The 16,662-nt window shown below is 36.8% G+C and overlaps 1 pseudogene; it reads left to right on the top strand.

Moving 5' to 3' along the window:
• The window catches only part of LOC149221379 (autophagy-related protein 18c-like), a 57,567-nt pseudogene extending 41,117 nt beyond the window's left edge, over positions 1-16,450 (top strand).
• Positions 16,451-16,662: the final 212 nt, after the last annotated feature.

Here is a 16,662-nt window from a genome sequence, read left to right as displayed (position 1 = left end):
ATAAGGGAGGTTTAACATCCTCACCCTGGTAAAATGCATGAGAAGCCTGATGTGATAGGTGTACAGTCTGGAAAATCTACCCTCACAAGTGAAATATTTCATGATGATTTTCATCATGGGGGCATACTTGTCTTCAAGGAACTTGAAAGGAAAAAGCCTTTTTGCTTCATTTCTGTACCTAGGTTTGATGTAAGGCTCATAATAGTGTTCATCCAGGTCTTGTGCCTTGTACCACTTCTCCCCTACATTTGGAATCCTGGTTGCATTTGCAATGATGGAGGGTGAAACTGTGAATGTCACCCTAGCAAGAGTCACCTTGTTGTCCCGAAGATTGGCTACAAAAATCCTAGTGAGCTTAGGGTGGTGTTGAACTCTCTCTACCTGCTCACAGAACTCATAGCACCCTAGATGCCTGAAACAAGTGATAGCCAACTGAGAGGCCTGCAATTCTCTGAGGTTTGATGGCTCTTCCCTGATAATTTTTCCTCCCTTGTGTGGTTTTCTCTAATGCCTAGGTCTATCTGTTGAACTGTCACTGCTAGTGTTTTCCTCCTCCTCATAGTCTCTGCCTTCTCTTCCCATGTTTGCAAATTTTGAGGCTGTGCACTCCTAGAAATGGATTAAGCGAGTGAGAAAGAGTGATTAGGAATAGGGAATGGGAGATGACCTTGTGAGGTATTTGGTGGGCTAGGAAATGAATGGGAGGGTATGAATCATGAAAATGAGGGAGAAGGGCTTGGGTCCTTTTTTGAAGTATAGCTTGTGGGATGAAGGATGAAGGGGTATAAATTGTTATGGAGTGATATAGGGGATGGTTTCAGGTCTTTAGTGATAGGTGGTGGAAGAAATAATGGTGGTTAGGGTTTCTAAGGTGTAATTGAGGAAGAATCTAGGGTTTCTCCTTTGCCAATGTAAATTTCCTTCAAACACTTCAATTGCTATCCATTGATGAGGTATAGTAAGGACACTTGCTTGAGGGATGAGAGGGTGATTTTGGACTTTTTAAAGAAGGTGGAGGCTCCTTTGGCCCTTGCTACTCAACATGAGCGCCTGCTATAGGCACGCAATGCCCTCCTAAATGTGGAGCACAGTGTTATTTTACATTGCCAGAATTTCCCTATGCGTAACACTCAACCTGTATGCACAGCGACACCTCCTAAACATGTAGCGCCACCTCCTAAACACGTAGCTCCACCTCCACTTCCTGAAACGCGTAGTGCCAAACTCCAGAAGCATAGCACCACTTCTCCTTGGCCCAAAACTCACTCAACTTCTCCTCTTTTCTTCACCTTTTGACTCCTTCTTTACCAAATGAGAATGATGAGTTTGAAAATGAAATGTGACACCTTATATAGGAGTAGATTTTGATTTTTCACTAGGAAAACCCACTTTCTAATGTTTCTTGACCTTTTTCAAATCTCTGTTTTTAATGCCTTTTCTTCTTTGTTCCTTTTTAGGTGGATGATGCTCAATTTGAACTGATTTTTGCAGTGATTCTTTGTCTTGTAGAAAGGAGAGATGCATTGGTGCAGACAAGATCATTTATTACATAAATTGACTTAAAATTACATAAGAAATATAAATTAACTCAAAATACTCTGTTTTCACCTAAAAAACATGTTTTTTGAGGTGAAAATTACATTAGTTAAAAAGATAATTATATAGTGACTATGACTTACTAGCCATCATTCTTGATTTATTTATCATCCTCATCCCCTTGCTACCCTTTATTTACACCTTTAAATCATGCCTTTGACCTTGGAAATGAAACCCTAAGACCTAATGAAAACATGATTACATTTTGACCATGAAACCATGACTGAATACAACCTGAAGATGGGTCAGCAAGTATACTTTATGAGGGAGAATTATATTTTCTGAGGAGGAGACAACCATCATTGGATCAGCTTCACATGACCTAATGAAATAATGTAAAAATTTTGTATGGGACCCCTTAAATGAAAATGCAAAGAGCAAATTTGATCCCTGATGGAAGCATGCAGATACTAACACTAACAGTGGGAAGAAGAGACCAAAGATGACTAGCAATATGGTAGACTACATAGATTCTCCCTATCAATTAGATGAGCAGTGTGGTGTTGGGCACTCTTCTGACTTAGAAGACACATTTAGGAGTTTGAAGGAGGAAATAAGGAGTTGCGAAGCAGATAATGACAGAATCATGTAGGAACAGGAGAACACGAAGAATCAAATTTAGTAATTCTATAGAGTTTGTCAGAGTTGCAGTGTCGGGGACCACTTCAGATCAACTATGGAAAAGAGGATATGACTAATGGGGCCTATGGAAGTAGGCCCCATAATGGGAACAGGTTAGATAGAGATGACATGATAAGGGATGGTAGGTTCTTGGATACTCCGGACAGGAGGGGTGACGGACATAGGTATTATTCTAGTTCTGGTTATGAAAAGTATCATGGTAATAATTATTATCATCTATACAGGATGAGTGATAGGGGATATTTTTTAGATGAGTTCAAGAAAGAAAAACCACCTACATTCAATGGGGAAATGAAGAAAACACAGGATGCAGAAACATGGTTTCTTGGAATGAATATGTTCTTCAGATTGCACAATTAATCAGAGAACATGAAGGTGAGGATAGCTACATTATTCTTAAAGGTAAATAAAATATTTGGTGGGAAGATGTAAAGAATTTCATAGATATTTATGTGGATGAGTTCACTTGGAGTGACTTCAAGAGACTATTGAGGAAGAAGTATCTATCGGAGAGTTACTATGATGACCGGGAAAAATAATTTTATGAGCTAAATATGGGCTCTATGACTGATGAGCAGTACACTAGCATATTTCTCAATTTGTTGAGATATGTTTCTTACCTCAAGGAGGAGAAGGCCAAGATTCAGAGACTCATAGTGGGTTGTCGATAACATTCAAATACATGATTGAGTTTGATGAGCCTAGATCATTAGAGGAGGCCATAAGAAGTTAAATAAGTGTTATGAGCAATCAAAGTGTAAATCTGAGAACTAAACCAGACTGGAAAGGTAATCCAAAGAATAAAGGGAAATGGGATAAGAAGTGAGCAAGGCATCACGACAAAGGTAACAAAGAGAATGAAACACCGCACAAGAATTTAGATGCATCTGACAAAGGGCAGGGACTTCAATTTGAGTAGCAGAACAACGGTGCAGGTTGGAAGCATATATAATATTGGACTTAGAATTAAAATTTTAGAAGTTTTTGTTAAATGATTGCCTTTTCAATTCTCATGAATTTTGGGGAATGGGTATGTTATAGGTCAATTTGGGCACATCAATCCCGACTTCTAGATCAGTACTATTAGGGTCCATCAATCCCTAATTTATTTGTTTTCATTCCCTAATGAGTTCAACCTACATCATGCTTGCCTTCCAAGAGTTTCCATGACACCATTCATCCAAAAAGTGTCCCTAAGGAGATCAGCGCAAGTAGCCTTCTATCAGGCTGCATTGCAATGCAAAAACTACATTGTCTGGGTGCACTAAATGTGCACTTAGCCTTTGTTTCACCTGCGCTGAGCGAGATTCATCAAATTTTTTAAATGAATCCATTGGATTCCTCATCCAATGGATACTTTTGGAAGTTTCCAGATTGATTGAGCTCGCATTTGGATGAGGAAGAGGATGAATGAACCTCAATCCATTATCCCTTCCTCCATTGAACGACCTCCCAATTTTGGTAGAGCATTCATGAGGGCCATTAATGGATTAACCTCCTCCATTCAGCGATAAATTGATCAAGCATTCAAAGGTTGGTGAAGGTTAAAACTTCTTGAGCTAAGGAAATGTTGTTTGAATGAGATTAGTAAGAGTATTGTAATGATGTTGAATTGTTGCTTCATGAGGAGAGAAGGGATTGAAACTGGAAGGAAGACACTGAATCAAGCATGAATATTCATGGGTTGTAATATTTCCTTTTATCAATAAAGAATTCAAAGCTTTTTCCATTCATGTTCTCATATGATGTATATCGTATTCTGGATTCTATGATATGTTTAATTAACAGATCTTTATTGTATGCTTTGATGGGTTTCTGTCTCGGCTTTTGTGCAGGTACTTTCCAAGGCAGTTAAGTATGGAAAGGAGTGGCAGAATCGATCAAAGGAGAGAGGGAGCAAGCGAAAGTTACAGGTTGGCTTCTTTTCTTCCTTCTCTTATCTGTTGATTATAGGAAAAGCAGTGAATTACTTTATCTATTGTTTCTAGACCAGCTACTAGGTCTAGAGGGTTAAGCGTTTGTAGAAACACTAAATTTGCCCAAAACAAATTAGCGACTCCGCTGGGGTCGTTTTAGCACTTTTAGTAGCTTATCCACCTTCTTAAAGAACTTTGACATACTGTACCTTCTGTCATTTATGGAATTCAAGTCTAAATTCACTAAAAATTGAGTCAAATTTAAGCATAAAATTGCCTTCAGTAATCAGCGCACTTCTGTGACTGACACAGTGTGCTGCAGTGCACTTTCTACTTAGATACAATGCGATTCAGTGCACTGTCTCTAGCTGTTGCCTGCGTTGATCCCTTTGGGGTCAGTTTTCCCATCTAGAAATTGAAAACTTTAGTCAATTTTCAGCTGTTTGAATTACTTGTTGAATGAAAATGAAGTTTTGTCTCTGAAAACAGTCATTTATCTCCTTATTTGACCCAATTTGGACTGGATTGTTGGATGTTTTTTTATGTATTTGTTTATCATTTGTAATCAACTATCGAAAGGTAGTTTTGATCGATTGTTTTGTTGAAATTGAAGTGTCGTAAAGTCTTCCTTCAGAAATAATTGATTGATCTATTTGTGCATTTGATTTTTATTTTCATTGAAGGTGTCATACAGTCTTCCTTTCCCTTTCAAAGGAATTGTCGCAAATACTCATTTTTTATGAAAAGAGGTATGAATCATTTATGCATTAGTTTTTCTTATTGCATCATTAACATTAAGAGAAACTGAAAAGAAATACATGAAATTTTCATTTTAGAAGTTTGAGTTTGTGTGTTCAAAACTAATGGTTTAGGGAATTTCATTAATTTGTGCTCTTTTTTGTTTGTTCAAAAACTACTTGTATGCTCTATCCCTCATAGCTAGGATTTTCATTGCTGAAAATAAATTAAACGAGTGCTCCTCATTCTAGTTGCATTCTTAGGAATTTCGAAAAACATCTCATGGTGAACCCTCAAAGGCAAATTTTAAGCAAGATCAACCTAAAATTTACATCAATTAATCTAATAACACATTGGAACTTAATGAAAACATCTAGAGGTCTAGGCTAGAGATGTGTTTTGGCATCTTTAAACCTAGTGGCTGTCATTTTCATTGAGGTTGGGTGATTCCTCCTCTTTGATTCGATAAGTGCTAGTACGGACTTGTGCTCCCTATACCGTCGAGTATATAGTGGGAGACCCCAATAGGTTGAATTCCTTTATCCCTAGGAAATCAAGTTTTCTACCTTACCAATCACAATGCACCAAACACAGCATTCGGGAAGATTGACTGCCGTACATTAAATCCTTGGTAATTTTTCTTTCATTTATCACCAAGATGTATATCGTAGTTTTGCAATTAGTCTGGTAAACCCTCTTGTCTAGAATCTCCAGAGAAATCACTTTCGTTCCTTTTCGACTCCTTAAAAGTAAAAGGATCATCTAAGAACTTGTCCTTTCAGGCTCATTAAACATTAAAGGCGACTAGAGTCATATTTTGTTTTTTCTCGACTCTTTAAAAATGAAAAAGCAAAGTTGTGTTCCAGTGTCGTAAAAATTAATTGACTGCGGATAACATCCTCCACGCTCACTCCTTAGTTGATCTTAGGTTGAAACATATGGTGAAAAATTCAGAGTCCACCGACCAAGGAATTCCTTTTGATGGGAATCCTAGTCCTTTTCCTCCTTTTGGAAATATTGGTGCTCCTTATATGGCTACATTGTCCCTTCCAGGATTTACCATTGGCTTGCTAGTATGGTTATTTTCAACCTCCTTGGTTCAAAACATCGTGATTTCTCTGCAAACGATTACACCTCCAACTATTGCCTTATTCCTCGTTCGTTTCTTCCTCCCCTTCTTCCTCTTCACCTGGTGAAAGTATTGGTACTAGTAACCAGGTGGCTAAGAAGAAGAAGAAGAAGAAGAAGAAGCAAATTCAGCCGAGGGAAAACCAAGCAACCATTGCTTTGAATGCAACATATAATGAGAAACCATCCATCAAGCCTCACAAAGTTCGATATCCATGCAAACTTTGTGCAGGAGACCATTTTCTTTGAAATTGTCCTGATATTCCTCAGATCTTAGAAGAATGGTCTTCTCGTGCACATCATCCTGTGTCATCAACCTCTGGAGATCATGTTGGTGACACACCATCAACTAGTGATAATAAAGTTCATGGAAAGATGGGAAAAGTTAAGTTTCCCTGTAGGTTATGTGAAGGGAATTACCCCATTCACCTTTGTCCCTATCTAGATGAAGCCAAAAAAGTGTTGGATAACCGTCCTACTTCACCGTAGCGACTTCCATCTGGTTACAATAAACTCTCCCTAAATCCTTCACTAGTTGATGAATTCACTGACTCAAATCAACCGTCGGTCAAAACCACTCTCTCTTAAAGAAACTGACCAAAATCAATAGGTCGAGGTAATAGTTGACCCAATTTCACCTTTAGTAAATCGTACCTTTCCTGAAGAGAGTGAACATGATACCACTCAAGTTATTTTTGTTTCTTCAGATTCAAATGAGCTTGGGGGCAATCCACATGTCCCATCAAGATAGGAGGAAAATCCTCTTGCTCTCATAACTCAAGGGGTTAATTCTCCTGTTTCTACGATACGCCCTCCAAGTAGTCTAATGACTTCCTTTGATTGGAATCGATTGGCAGGATTCTGTCTTCCTCCTTATGTGCCCTTCCAGATCATAGTAAAAGTTTGTAATATCATTGTACCTGGAACTATTATAGATGAAGGTGCATCAGTGAGTATCATTTCCTCAACTGCTTGGAAAGTGCTCGATTCGCTGTTGCTTGTGCCAATTACCCAGAATCTGTTGGCTTTTAACAGAGGAACCATTCGACCATTAGGGATCCTCCCTCAGTTACTCATCACTTTGGAAGCAAAAATCATTTATCTGAATGTGATGGTAGTCCCAGACCTTTTAGATTATAATTTAATTCTTGGGTGCAACTATGTTTATGACATGGGAGCTACTGTTTCAACACTCTTTCGAGTGATTTGTTTCCCACATGAAGGTAGGATTGTCACCATTAACCAGCTTTCATTTTTCGGTCCAACTATGGCTTCTAATCAACCATCTTCCCTAAATGGTCCTTATGTACCAATGGTATCATCCCCAACATAAGTTAATTATGTGGCAACCTATTCCATACCTACATCAACTAACAATCAATTCAGTGATGTTGTACATCATGTACTAGGGGCATTGGAACCAGCTCTCTCCTTCATGACCCCTTATGAGTTGTGATTGAATATGAGGATAGTTCTTTTACTGTGTCAACCTCGTTAAAAATGAAACAGGCTCATGAGGATGGTTCTTTTACTGTGTCAACCTCATTAAAAAATGAAATAGGTCCCCCAGGATAGTTCGTTGTCTTGTGTCAACCTCGTTAAAAAATGAAACAAGGGTCCGAGGATAGTTCGAGTCATGTATCAACCTCATTAAAAAATGAAACAAGGGGTATGAGGATAGTTCCTGGTCTTATGTTAACCTCGTTAAAAAATGAAACCAAGGATATGAGGATAGTTCCTGGTTTTATGTCAACCTCGTTAAAAAATGAAACAAAGAATATGAGCATAGTTCCTTGTCTTGTGTCAAGCTCGTTAAAAAAATGGAAAAGGAATCTGAGCAGAGTTCCTTGTCTTGTGTCAAGCTCGTTAAAAAATGAAACAAGGACCCCTGGAGAAAAGTTCCAAGTCGAGTCTTTGAGTATATCTTGTAAACATTCGAGTCTTTCACTTGATCTCATAAAAGAACCTTCATTCCATCCACTTAATAGCCACGAGTAGTCTACTTAAGTGAATGTAATGAAGCTTGGGGGGCATGCACCTAATGGTAAAGTTATGTTTCCCTGTAGGTTATGTGAAGGGAATCACCCTATTCACCTTTGTCCCTATCTAGACGAAGCCAAAAAGGTGTTGGATAACCGTCCTGCTTCACCGCAGCAACTTCCATCTGGTTACGGGAGACTCTTCCTTTCATCATGCTGGGGGCATGTAAACCAATTTCAAGCATAGTTTTTCCTTGTTTCAAGCTTGTGTAAAAATGAAACCAGTTTCAAGCAAAGTTTTTTCTCCTTTCAAGCTTGTGTAAAAATGAAACTAGTTCCAAGCATAGTTTTCCATTTTAAGCTTTTGTAAAAATGAAACTAAATTCAAGCATAGTTTTTCATTTTAAGCTTGTGTAAAAATGAAACTGAATTCAAGCATAGTTTTTAATTTCAAGCTTGTGTAAACATGAAATAGAATCCAATCATAGTTCCATATGGTTCAAGCTTGTCTAAAAATGAACCCATTTCCATTTTTAACCCTCATGATTGCCATGCTATCAGCCTCTTTCGTGAGATGAGCCTTGGTTGTTTTCATTCCATCACCACCATCTCTTTGGTTGATCATACACTTTCACTTGGTTGTTTTAACCTTTTTGAGGAACAATTGCAATGAGTGGTCTTATTAGCCAGCCTCTTCACATAAATCAACATATTTTGAGAAGTTCCAACATCACCGGAACCAGTTTCTATCCTAGAAACCACTCATTCCTCAAAATGGAGTCCTCTTTAAGCTCTTTTTAGACTCTCTAAACATGAAAAGATTGTCAAGCACTTGTCATTTCTAGCTCATTAACGGAATATAATCGATATCTACTCAATATAGTTTTACCCCTTCTTCGAGTTGAGTTAGATTAACTATGAAAAAGGTTGTCGTTGATCAAACATGATCAATAGGTTCTCTCTTGTATTGTTTTATGTTTTTTCGGACTTGAGAGACAAATTTATGAAAAAGAACTTGTGGAGTTTCCTTTTAGTCCCTTTTCAGACTCTCTAAATGTGAAAAGGACTGAGTTATCTTTGTCGTTAAACTTGTTAAAAAAAGTAAATAGCGACAAACTTGTCCATCTAGACAAGACTGAGTTTCACCTTCGCTAGACTCGTTAAAACATCAAATAGCAATGGATTCACTCGAAGGGTGGAATTATACAAAAATCATATGTTATCCTCCTCAAGCTTGATAAAAATAAAGAGGTATTGGTCAGAAATGACTAGGGAAAATGGGAAAAATCCAAGAAAATTTATGGTAGTAGGTTGCTCTTTAACATGACACTTTCACCTCATCACCATAACTATGTGGGTTGGATCATTCAGCTTGATGGTTATCACACTGTTGGTCTATCATACCATCCATTACTTTGTTTTGGGTCAATGCTACCAATTCACTTCAGTGTCGCCGATATGTTCAAGAGAAGTCCTTCTGTTCAAAACTTCATCCTTAACAATACAGTAAACCTTCATTTTCATGCCCACCATTCTTGAACCTTTTGTCGTCAATCGATATTAAATATCCAAAATCATTTACTTTGTTTCGTGTCATTGATGTGGGATACATCAAGGCCCTCCTGTGACGAGTCGCTTCTTGTCGACATCAGCACGTCATCCAAGAAATTGACTTAGAAACACCCCTTCATTACCTTGAGGCTTTCATACATCAATGGCAGGTTTCTCACTTTTAGCGATAGGTTGACATCGTTGGCCTTCAACCGAAAGACTTTGTATGGTGTTCGACATCAAATCATTTATTCACACCTTGCAAAATGTACTGCAGTACATTGAGGGTCATTATCATTATTGTTGATTCCTCTCACATCTGTTAACAGCTTACATCATTGGCTGGTAATGTCTCTCCATGTTCAACCTTAGATCATTTATTCACATGGTTAGACTTGTACATTGAGTGAAAGATTAGACGAGATTGAAGAACCCAGATCTAGTTTCATCCATTCGAGCTGCGATATATTCAGGAGTACTATATCAAATGTACAAATGGCCTTACATTCATGGGTCTATATCTGTAGATGTTTATATTTTTACATGTAATGAAAGTTTATAATCTGAGTATGGGTATGACTTCCCTTAGCTAGTTTGTGAGGAAAAATCAAATTATCATGATATTTGTATTGTAACTGATGTAGGTCACCTTCCACTTCGAAACCTTCTCTCCAAATGGTAAAGCATCTCACTCGACATGTTTATTTTCGACTTCATGCTTTAGGGGGCAACTGTTACAGGTCAATTTGGGCACATCAATCCCGACTTCCAGATCAGTACTATTAGGGTCCATCAATCCCTAATTCAGTTGTTTTCATTCCCTAATGAGGTCAACCTACATCATGCTTGCCTCCCAAGAGTTTCCATGACACCATTCATCCAAAAAGTGTCCCTAAGGAGATCAACACAGGTAGCCTTCTATCAGGCTGCATTGCAATGCAGAAACTACACTGACTGGGTGCACTGCAATGCACTTAGCCTTTGTTTCACCTGCGTTGAGCGAGATTCATCGAATTTTTTAAATGAATCCATTGGATTCCTCATCCAATGGATACTTTTGGAAGTTTCCAGATTGATTGAGCTCGCATTTGGATGAGGAAGAGGATGAATGAACCTCAATCCATTATCCCTTCCTCCATGGAACCACCTCCCAATTTTGGCAGAGCATTCATGAGGGCCATTAATGGCTTAACCTCCTCCATTCAGCTATAAATTGATCAAGAATTCAAAGGTTAGTGAAGGTTGAAACTTCTTGAGCTAAGGAAATGTTGTTTGAATGATATTAATAAGAGTATTGTAATGATGTCGAATTGTTGCTTCATGAGGAGAGAAGGGATTGAAAGTGGAAGGAAGACATTAAATCAAGCATGATTATTCGTGGGCTGTAATCTTTCCTTTTATCAATAAAGAATTAAAATCTTTTTCCATTCATGTTGTCTTATGATGTATATCATATTCTGGATTCTATGATATGTTTAATTAACAGATCTTTATTGTATGCTCTGATGGGTTTTTGTCTTGGCTTGTGTGCAAGTACTTTCCAAGCGAGTTACGTACGGAAAGGAGTGGTGGAATTTATCAAAGGAGAGAGGGAGCAAGCGAAAGTTACATGTCGGTTTCTTTCCTTTCTTCTCTTATCTATTGATTATAGGAAAAGTAGCGAATCACTTTGTTTCTTGTTTCTAGACCAGCTACTAGGTCTAGAGGGTTAGGCATTGTAGAAACACTAAATTTTCCCAAAATAGGGTATCTTTGGCGTATTGAATGGGGCAAGGGGACATAAGGTTAGCATGGATGGGTAGAAGTGAGAGGTTCGAGCATGGTTTACTGATATCTATAATCCTAACATTAGATAATGAGAAGGATCCTTAGGGACTTATGGCATAGGGGCTAGTGGGGCTAAAGGGAAGGCAACAAGAGCAATTTATAGGGGAATCCCCAATAGTTTTGATAAGGATATTAGGGGCCACATTATCACAACCCATAAGCACTTAACCCATGACCACTAAAGTCCCTATCCCCTTAACCCCAAAATGATAATCCCTTAACCCCTACACTCATAACAAATTAACCCCTTGATCCCTTAAACCCCAAGCCACTAACCCCTTAACCCCTAACCTTTAACTTAGAATCCTTGAACACCCTAAACCTTAATATCGTATCCTTTTGAACCTTGACCCTTAACCTTAACCCCTAACCCCTGTACTCATTAACCCCTAACCCCTAATCCCTTTCTTGGATGGTTACATGCCATAATGCTTTGGCGATATCGAACCTTATTTAATCTTGATATGATTTCCTTTTCTTGGAATGCTACAAACCCCAAACATTCTAATCCCATGTTTTCACCATGCATTATCTATATATGTTTACTGTGTTCAACATTTAAGGCATATATAAAGCCAAATTACTCGCAATAAATCACCATGATATTAACAATTTACACATCAATTATTAACTATCAATTCATCAACTATTGAATATGATACCAAAAGAGATTCAAAACTAGAGTTAGACAAAAAAAATCTAGTAAATAAAAGAGATCAAAATGATCTCGTCCATCCATAGTATAACTTAATATATCTAGATAACCATATAGTAAAAATCAGTTCACATGCAATCACATAATAATTTATAGGAACATGAGCTAGGAGTTGTGCCCATTCAATGAAACTACAAATTTCTTTTCTAACCATTACCATTACTACATTCTCATGATCAAGAGATTTATTTATACATTATGAGACAATTAGATCCAAAACTCTCTAGATAAATTCAAATCCCCTAAAAATCAAACAACATCTTAACTTCTACCTAAAATTGCTAAAATTTATATCCTAAAGATGCAATTAGAAATTCTACAGAATTATAGGGAAACAAGGAAACCAACTTCCTCTTCTAGAAATCTCTAAGATCTTCTCAAGGACAAACACAATTTTTGAAATAAATTGTTGAAATTATTCTCTTGCATCAATAGCTACCAATGTATCCTTGTAGGCCACCCAATTTAGAAATAATAATACCAATGTCCTTTACCTAGAAGTAACTCCTTACATAATTCTCTCTTAAATACTACCAAGCATGACATTTTTTAGTAAAATGGATGTTAACCCTACAAGATTCTATCCTCATGGCCTAAGATAAGGCATCCCTCTATGTCGTCCATGAATTTTCATTAATGGTACACTATTAAAGAGAAACAAACTTTGAATGGATCATTCTTTGTGTTGAGTTTCATGGATAGTATAGGAGAGTTTTTTTATCAAGTTTTGTAATTTTTCATCATACTCCTGAGAACTTTCTCCAACCATTTTCTTAATCTCCTTAAGCTTAGTGATTTTTTGTTGTTCAATGTTTATATTCTAGAACTTAGCTATAATATTACCTTTAATTCGTCCAAGGCCTTAACTACACCATAGGGATAAATCTATATGAAGTTCATGCACCATTAGAGAAGCTTCCCCCACAATGTGGTTAGGAACTTTATCAACTTAGAAACTAGCACTACAATCCTTTTCACCCTCTAGATGAATCCACATAAGAACCAATGTGGTTTTTCATCACCATCACCCTTCATAAAGTTCTTGGAACTACTATAACCATATCGTTGGTTGGATTGTTCACCAAGATAAAACCTTATGGACATGTTTGAATAATTAGGCCTACTCCCCCACTTGAACTAAAATTCAAACATAACATATGCCACTTCTACTTGTATTCCCACCTTCATTTTGTTTTCACTACTACTATATCCCAAACTACTAAGAAAAGGTGCTTTCAAGTCAAAAGTAGAATAAAAAGTTGGGATTACCTCTAGGATTTTAAAATTCATAGGGTGGTTGGTTTGGATTGGATCCACTTTTCTTAGGCTATATCATGTCTACTACTTGACCTTCCTCTAGCTCAAACAATTAGAACACATTACTAAGTGTTTCTTCCTCTTCTTTCTTTGTGATGATATCTCTCTCCATAGGCTAATCAATACCTTACAAATTGAGGCTTCCTTTTAGACAATCATGATCCATCTAACTGAATGTGCTCACCTCCTTGTGCCATCACTTCTTTTTTCTCTTCCAAATTTCTAGACATATTATCCCCACCTATTCTTCTCTCCAAGCTCTTTCCAATTATTAAATCCCCCTATTTGAACAAATCTTTGGTATTCTCTTGACACCTTTGAAACCTTTTGAACTCTTTTACTTGTGCCTCTATGTTTCCATCCTCACTAATACTCATTTTCATTACCATAATATTGTGATGAATCCCCTTCATTCTATTCATCCACCACTTCTTAATTATTGCATTTTGATTAAAATCCTATTTTCCCCTCTTTAATGCATGTGCTTCCTCCATGGCACCTTATTCCCTTAGTTATTCAGTATCATTCAATCCATTTTAGGTCACCTCCAAGCATTAGTGCTTATGCTTCCATGGTTGAAGAGCTAAAAGACACATAATCCTCTTCCACCAAAAAATTATTTATCCATGTCCCATTCTCCTTAAACAACCTTTTATGAGCTCCTTCTTGAATTACTCTTCTCTTTATTTTAAATAACTAGTTCAACTCTACTACAATCTCAATATTCTAAATCTATATCATAATTAACCCAAATATATTTTGGTCCTGATAATTTTTTATCGAACTACTACAACAAAACCAAATTGTGGGAAATCCATTAGATCTATTTTCTTATGTTCCAAGCCTCTACCATGGGTGACAAATCAATATCATCAAGTTCCATATCCTCTAGGGCATCCTTCTCATCTACGCTTTCCATTTATGTTATGATTGCTTCATTAGGCGAGGGTTTTTCCTTATTTTCCATATTATATAAAAGACATAGGGTACAACTATATTTTACATATTAATCAATGTTATGCCAATACTAAGTTATGTACCTTTCAAAAACTTAATTTGTAGACTATCTTGATTGTTGATCTTTGTCGTGATATATCTCTAAAACTTGTGCCCTTCTAAATTTGAAATTCCCTTATTTCCCCTTCATTAATCTTGTGAATGTCTATTTGATGTCAATTTTATATTGGTTAACTTATTTGTAATGGGCATATAATGAAAACACTACTAAAAAAATACCTTTTGGGGCATTTTAGGCTTGTGAAAATCTTGTCCAAATCATCTCTAAAATTTATTTAGGGATTTAGTGGTAGTTTTTGAAAACTCCTTGGAAATTCATGAAAATTGAATCTTTTTTTTCGGTGTCGGGGGGGTTGGGGGGAGCACTAGATACATCTATTATAAGAAAATCTGACATAGTTATTTTTCAACATCTCACCACCACTTACAAGATCAAATCAATAAACATTAGTTGTCAATAGATTCATCTAATTTCAAAAATCTAACATACTCCTTTTACACCATTTACAAAATCAAACACACAACTATATAAGTTGCATAAATGAAATAACAATGCTAAAATAATCAAGAACTTTTAACTTTTCCTTATTAGGATATATTTATGCATTAGTTTTATCATGCCAAATAATAATTTTGTTAAATATCAATAATTCTAACAAAATTCTTTCCAAACAATAACATACACAAGCAATAACATACTAAGACAATTTAGATTAGCCACTTGACCTTCCATATAGGCCAAAAATGACAATCGTATTCTTTTAATGGCCAAAAGCTACAAGAAATTGCAATCCCTCATGCAAGTGAAATTGAGGGAAAGACCAAAGAAAAAATATCTCGGGAGGACTCTTGCATAATGTATGTCCAATGCTCATATTTAATTATTATTACATTTGATGCTAATATTTGATTATTATCACATTTGATGTTTGAGATTAACCTTGAACAAACAACTCAACTATACAATGATATTAATTTTAAAAAATAAATCTTGAATTATCACCTTTCTTTAAGATGAAAGATGTTTGTATTTTAAGGCTTTGTTTTGGTTGGGTTGTTTTCTTTTTCTTTTGTATGGAATGTGATAATACTAATTTTTCACCACCCAGTGATAGGGCTTCCCCTATTCTCTGTTGATCCAAATCCAAATTTTTCGTCTTCCCCAGAGGTTTCCAGGGAATAATCCTCGTTTCTCTATGTATCGTCCAACAAGGACCTCAGTTGTTTTTCCTTTGGCACAAATTAGGGTTTCCCAAGTTGGACTTTAACTATTTTTCCTATGGCATAGAGTAGGGTTTCAGGGTTGGACTTCGTCTCTTTTTCTCATGGCACAAAGTAGGGTTTCCAAGTCAGACTTCAGTTGTTTTTTTCTGTGGCACAGAGCATGGTTTTCAGGTTTACAACTCTGATCCATTTAGAGAAACCTTTAGAAGGGACTTCAATAAAGGTGGCATTGTTGTTGTGGAGATGTTATTCTGATGTAATATTTTGGCTCTCATGGGTGAGGTTTCGAATCCCCAATTACTGCCCAATAAGGTCATGATTTGGGATGATCACCAAAGTCGCTATATTAGGGAATTATCCTCCAAGTCCACAGTTCGATCCATGAAGTTAAGACGAGATTGGATTGTGGTGGTGTTGGAGCATAATATTTTTGTGTACAATTTCATGGATTTGAATTTGGTGCATCATATTGAGATAATGGAAAACCTTGACAGTTTGTGTATTTTTTCTCATGCTCCCAATAGATTTGTGTTGGCCTTCTCAAACTTGCACCGTGAATAGATTAGATTATAGCACTATGGCCTCAAGAGGACCAGATTCATAACTGCCCATGCAATCACATTTCCTGCTTTGCGCTCACCCTTGATGGTAGCCTCCTTATGACTGCTAGTACAAAGGGGACTCTTATAAGGATCTTCAACACCCTAGATGCCACTCGATTGCAAGAGGTATGGCTTGCATATCTACCTATTATGTTTGAAACATTTCCGTTGGTCATTAAAATCCCCATCAATCCTTAGTTAAAGTCTCATGCTTTGAAGCATTAACCTTAAAAGAAAGATTCTTTCATAGACAAGGGTTAATCAAGATGGCCATATTAATGATCTTATATATTATTTCTAATTGATTGATCAATTGAGGAATTGTTCCATGCCTAGGTACTGATAGGTGAAACTTGTGAACATTATTATAGGATTTTGAGTCATTGCTGGTTAGTATTGTATGTTGGCTA

This window comes from Pinus tabuliformis, chromosome Q (assembly GCF_031772625.1).
Source record: "Pinus tabuliformis cultivar Carrire ecotype Pingquan chromosome Q, CPIR1, whole genome shotgun sequence".
In the NCBI taxonomy this organism is placed as follows: Eukaryota; Viridiplantae; Streptophyta; class Pinopsida; order Pinales; family Pinaceae; genus Pinus; species Pinus tabuliformis.
Note: the sequence above shows the minus strand (reverse complement) of the source record. Positions and strands in the feature narration are given on the sequence as shown.